This window comes from Zingiber officinale, chromosome 6A (assembly GCF_018446385.1).
Source record: "Zingiber officinale cultivar Zhangliang chromosome 6A, Zo_v1.1, whole genome shotgun sequence".
Taxonomy (NCBI): Eukaryota; Viridiplantae; Streptophyta; class Magnoliopsida; order Zingiberales; family Zingiberaceae; genus Zingiber; species Zingiber officinale.
Window position 1 is genome coordinate 36,422,512 of NC_055997.1, and position 6,850 is coordinate 36,429,361.

Below are 6,850 nucleotides of genomic sequence, written 5' to 3' on the forward strand. Positions count from 1 at the left end.
TTTTGGTAGCAACATCTCCGGCAGTGAGTTATCGACTGAGGCATTCAACTCAGGTAAGTGATATTCCGTTTGTTAGGTTAATCCTTATGCTAGGATGATTAGGGTTAAGGAACTAACTCTAGTGGATCCACTGATTTTATTTAATTAGAGTTCGTTAATTGTATTGGGTTGATTAGTTGGATCCAATTTAGAACTTCTTAATTGGATTAGAATTTAGTTTGGCTAATTATTGTATGATAGAATTAGCTAAACTAGACCTTTGTTTAATAACACAGGAGTTTGACGTGAGACGAGTATCTCGATTATCGGATTGGACATTTTCAATTGGAGGCGGGTACTTTGACTTATGTCTTTTGATATGCATAATAATGTGTTTAACATATAGCAATGATTGTGTTTTCCATTTGTTTCGGTTGATCACTACATGATCTGTTACATTATGCTTGTTTACTTATTTTGCACTGCATGTTATTATTTACCTGATCATACATGCTTTAGAGGTAGTGACACAACCATATTATACATTATGTTCAGGGCCTAGGGTTTATTTGATACCCTATCTGATCGATGTACCTTCCATTTGATACATTGTCCTATGGTACACACTTTGTATTTACTTATATGATTATTGTTATGTTGTTCATGATATTGCCATGTTTAGTGTCATTCATCATCTTGCATGATTGCATGCTGTGCGATTGTCTGCTCCATTATTGTCAAGCACATCGCCAGTTACAAGTATCTGTACACACCACCACTCATGGGTTAGTGGTATATCAGACAGGTGTGTGGCAGTTCTGCTGTTTGGCTCCGTTGGTCTGGTGACTCAGCGTGGTAGCCGGCAGATAGTTCCGCTCTGTTTGGCTCCGTTGGTTTAGTGTAGAAGCGTGGTAGCCGGCAGGCAGTTGGACTTTGTTTGGCTCCGTTGGTCCGCTCATGGGTAGTGTGACGCAGCGTGGTAACCGGCAGAGATTCCTCCCCGTCATCATGTACCGGGAGGTGAGAGCATTGCGCTCCCCCATTTATGATTTGGAGTAGGAGTATGTGTGTACTCCGACAGCATCCCGTCCACTCGGTCACTCATCAGGGGCAATGATGTCAGAGTGCACGGTTGTCACAGCCCTACCCACTTGGACTCACCATTGTGTATGAGATTGCTGACTGGCGTCAGGGGTGACCATTGTTAGCTAGAGCCCTAGAGCTAATCATTTGATGATTGTATTAGGGACTTATTGTATCATATTTTTATATTAATAAAGGCATTTGTATGGTTATTATACTTACTTGTATTGGTGCCAAATAAACTAAGTATAATAATGTCCTTAAGTAGATGGTTCTCACCTATATCAATCGGTTAGTTGAACCGATAGTGAGATGATATAGGGAACACTACTCTAAATCATTCCTAGTCGAGTAGTAACATTCAGGGACAATGTTAATGCAATAAGAGTAGCATGTAGGTCAACTCGATGACTTGATCTCACAAGTCATGGATATGGAGATATCAAGTTGACACATGGGTATGCATTGGAGAATGTATACTGAATGACCCGCCATGAGAAAGTATCATGGATCGTTATATGAGTGTCATATACTTTCTCATGTGACTATTAGTATGACTATTAGTCCTTAGACCTGAAGTCACCAGGGATCCCTACATAAGGAGTTATGTACTTTGGTTTCGTCAAACGTCACCCGTAACTGGGTGGACTATAAAGGCGATTACTGGGTATGTAACGAATTATGCAGAGAGATGTGAGTGATGAAGATGGGATCTATCCCTCCTATATGACGGGAGAGACATCAATATTCTTGATAGAGTGAGACCACGAAGTGCATGGCCATGCCCAAATGAGTCAATATAGGATATTGAGCTCATTTGATTTAGTGAGTCTACTTGGAGTTCAAGATTTAGATTGGTCAGAGGATGACACGGTCTATGTCTCACATTGATCAATCTAGATGTCTAGGATAGAAGGACACTTGTCATATATTGTGAGGAGTCACAATTAGTAGTCACAAGGTGATGTCGGATCTCGACATTCTTGTAACTTGGGTAGTAATGATGTGTTGCTAGATACCGCTCATTACTTATGCTCCTAAATGGGTTTAGGGCATTGCCAACGTTATAAGAACCTATAGGGTCACACACTTAGGACAATTAGATGGAGATTAGGTTCATATGATGAACCAAGAGGATTAGATTCATTTGATGAATCAAATTGGATTAAGAGTAATCCTAATTGGGCTAACTTGAGTTCGACTCAAGTTGATTCATGTGTTCAATGAGTCTAATTTAGATTTTGACTCATTGAATCAATTTAATTAAATGAATTAGATTCATTATATTAAGTTGGCTTGAATCAAATGGTTGGATTCGATCAACCATGGAAGAGATTTGGTCAAGTTTGACTTGACTTGAGAGGAAGATTAAAAGTCAAGTTTGACTTGACTTTATGCCACCTCATTGGTGAGTTGGCATTGATGTGGACCAATGATGATGCACCACATCATCATGGTTGCCACCTCATGGGAGTTACTAGTGAGTGCCACCTCATGGATGTTACATTCTCTCCTTGATGACAACTTAATGCATTAATGAGGGGAGTTACAATAGAGAGTGGCCAGCCACATTTTGAATGGGGATGAATTGATTTTTTATTCAAGTGTGCATCTTCTTCCTTCTTCCTCTCAAGCTCTCCCTCTCCTCCTTCCTTGGCCGAACCACATAGGTGCTAGCACACCTTGGTTTTTGGTCATCTCCACCTAATTAGTTCATGTGGATACTTCTAGAGGAGTATCTATTTTAACATTCTCGAGATCCGGCACCGTTTGGACGAGCGAGAACGCGAAGGGCTACGCTTCGAAGGTATAATTCTGCTCTCAACACATAGATCTAGGAGTAGATCTAAAGTTTTTGAAACTCGTACTTGTATTTCATTCGGTTTTTTCCTTGCACGAATCTACGGCTTTGGGTGATTCGGGGTTTCCGCGACGCGAAAAGCGGTTTTCGCGCCCGAAAAACCCAACAGTGGTATCAGAGCCACGTGCAAGGCTTGTACGAGTTTAGTTTTATTTTTTTGAAAAATAAAAGATTCTGTGATTTTCTGTAAATTTAAGTTTTTATAGTTTTTTATGGGTAATTTTTCCGTAGAAGCGAAGCACAAGTGTCTCGGCACTTGTAGGCTTTGGCTACCGGAAAGATTTTTCCAAAACGGCTTCGTTTCGCCCCAAAATTTTTTGGGACAGCGGGCTTGGGTGCCATTAGATCGCTTAGGAGCAACTCGCGATAGTTAGATCGCGGTTAGGGGTACTGCCCCTAACCCCACAAGGGGATTTGCTCCGCGATTGCACCCGAAATCGCTAAAACGAACCCGCAGGGAAGATTTTTCCGAAACGGCAATGTCTCGGCCCAAATCATTTTGGGACAGCGGGTTTAGGCGCTGTTGGATCGCAAAGGAACCCTCGCGATGGTTAGATCGCGGGTAGGGGCGCTGCCCCTTGCCCCGCAAGGGGATCCGTTCCGCGATTGCGCCCGAAACCGCTAAACGGGTCCGCCGGGAAATTTTACTCGTAAAAATTGTAAAAATTAATTTTAAAATTACATAAAATTATGACAAATATATAATTTTGAATTATATATTAATTTTGTGATAGTCATGGTCCAAAAACCAATGTGATTGGATTGTGTTGTAATTCATAATACGGCCTGCGTGTCGTTATGTGTTTGTGAGTGTTGTATTATATTCGTGACCTGCGCGTCGCACCTTCTCTTATATTCTTGTTGTAAATTAGATTTAGACTCGAATGTAACTCAAGTTTCAAATTGTAATGTACAAATTGGAGCGGTGGAGGGTCCACACGAGACGGAGTTCCAAGGCGAGCACGAGCAACACAAGGTGGTCAAAGGGAGAAGCTTGGAGAAGCTGTTGACCCTAGGTTGAACAGTCGATCTTCTCATTGGCTTGAGAAGATCGTAGTAGGGCCATGACTAAATCACAAATAGATTAATTAATTGTTTGTGTATGTGATGCATATTTAATAAGTAGTTAATTAATTAGTGCCTTACGATTAGATTAGATCTAAGTCGTGCACATGATACACCCTTGAATGAAAAAAAATGAATTTTCATTCAAACCAAAAGCACAATAAGTCCCTAATACAATCATCAAATGATTGGCTCTAGGGCTCTAGCTAACAATCTCCCACTAGCACAAGATGCATCCTTTTCGATTATATTAGATCTCGATCGAACCAACTCTAAATGCCTAACCGTGCCGTGATACCTATCACTACCTCGATCACATGTATTGTTGAATCTGCCAAAGCAGAGCAATACATATTATCTTGATAGGGTACGGAGGGACAATCTTGGTCCCGCCTATCAACGCATGGGTAAATACAAACTCAATTAGATTGAGTATTCCTAGTTGCTCGGTTAGATCAAGTCAACTATAGGCATTCTTCCAACGTTTGGAAAAGATAGGTCAAACTCACATCTATATTAACTCTCGGGCGTATTAGCCAAAGCTAACTCGAGTTTTAATATAAATGCGGATATTGATTTTATAAACAAGAGTTGCATAGAGATGTAATTGGTAATCGTTACCTACCGATCATACTAAGCCTTGGGCGTATTAGCCAAAGCTAACTCAAGAGTTAGTATGATGTGGATCTTGTCCCACAAGAATTATAGAATTCAGTGGGAGTATCATTTAATTAAAGGCCTAATTAAATGATTTTAAAAGAATATGATATTTATTTCTGCAAATTTTCTGTTGTAGATAACCATGACGTCGAATACGAACTCTTTCTCCCTGCGTTCTGTCCTTAAGAAGGACAAGCTCAACGGAGCAAATTTCCTGGACTGGTACAGGAACCTGAGAATAGTTCTCACTCAGGAACGTAAATTGTACGTTATGGAGTAGCCCATTCCGGAGGCTCCTTCTGCCATTGCCACGCGAGCTGACCGGGATGCTTACAAGAAGCATCAAGATGACGCATTAGATGTGTCCTGTCTAATGCTCGCAACCATGAACTCTGAGCTTCAGAAGCAACATGAGTTGATGTGTGCTTACGATATGGTTGAACATCTTCGTCAACTATATCAAGGACAAGCAGGGCACTGATGAGGAATTTCACAGGATACCGGGAAGATCTTAACAAGAAGAGAAATAAGATTTCTACTTCAGGTATAAATGTTATAGAAGTCAACCTCTCTATTTCTTCGTCGTGGGTATTAGATACCGGATGTGCTTCGCACATTTGTACTAATGTACAAGCACTGAGAAATAGCAGAGCATTGACCAAGGGCGAGATAGACCTACGAGTAGGCAATGGAGCACGGGTTGTTGCTGTTGCTGTAGGGACTTATTTTCTATCTCTGCCCTCTGGGCTTATACTAGAGTTAGACGATTGTTGTTATGTGCCTGCATTGACTAAGAACATTATATCAGTTTCTTGTTTGGACAAGAAAGGATTCTCGTTTATAATAAAGAACAAATGTTGTTCTGTCTATTTAAACGATATATTCTATTGTAGTGCACCTCTGATGAACGGACTCTATATTCTAGACCTTGAGAGCTCTATCTATAACGTTAGTACCACGAGGTTCAAATCGAACGATATGAACCACACCTATCTCTGGCACTGTCGCTTAGGTCATATAAATGACAAGCGCTTATCCCAGCTCCTTAAGGATGGTTTGCTGGACTCATTTGATTTTGAATCATATGAGATATGCGAGTCATGCCTACGAGGCAAGATGACCAAGACTCCCTTTAGTGGGCACAGCGAGAGAGCGACTGATTTGTTAGGACTCATACATAGTGATGTATGTGACCCTTTCAATGTCGCTGCTAGAGGCGGTTATAGATACTTCATCACATTTACTGATGACTTCAGTAGATATGGTTATGTGTACTTGATGACACATAAGTCCGAATCCTTTGAAAAGTTCAAAGAATTCAAGAATGAAGTACAGAACCAGCTTGGCAAGAGTATTAAAATACTTCGATCAGATCGAGGTGGTGAATACTTAAGCCATGAGTTTCGTGACTATTTAGCAGAGTGTGGGATTCTATCCCAACTCACTCCTCCTGGAACACCACAGTGGAATGGTGTATCCGAAAGGAGGAATCGTACCCTATTAGATATGGTACGATCTATGATGAGTCACACAGATCTTCCGACATACCTTTGAGGCTATGCTCTAGACACGGCAGCTTTCATTCTCAACCGAGTTCCATCCAAGGCCGTGATAAAGACACCATATAGGATATGGACTGGGAGAGATGCCCAGGTGTCTTTCATGAGGATTTGGGGTTGTGAGGCTTACGTTCGACGTCAAGTCTCAGACAAGTTAGGACCCAAATCCGACAAGTGCTATTTTATTGGATATCCCAAGGAAACTAAGGATATTACTTCTACATTCCCAGTCAGCACAAGGTAGTTGTGGCAAAGACTAGGGTCTTTCTAGAAAGGGACTTTGTTTCTAGAAAGACTAGTGGGAGCACGTTCGATCTTGAAGAAGTTCAAGATGCGAATACTAGCACTGAAGCCTCGATGGAAGTTGAACTGGAACCACAAAGTGTTGTGGATGATGTTCCACAAGGAGTTGAGGAACAACAACCAGTTCAAGTAGACATACCTCTTCGCAGGTCTGATAGGGTGCGTCGTCAGCCTGAGAGATACTCGTTTCTCTTGTCTGAGCATGATGACGTTGTGCTCATAGAGGATGAGCCTACCACCTATCAGGAAGTTGTGATGAGACCAGATTCCGAGAAATGGCTAGAGGTCATGAGATCCGAGATGGAATCCATGTACACCAACCAAGTATGGACTTTGGTTG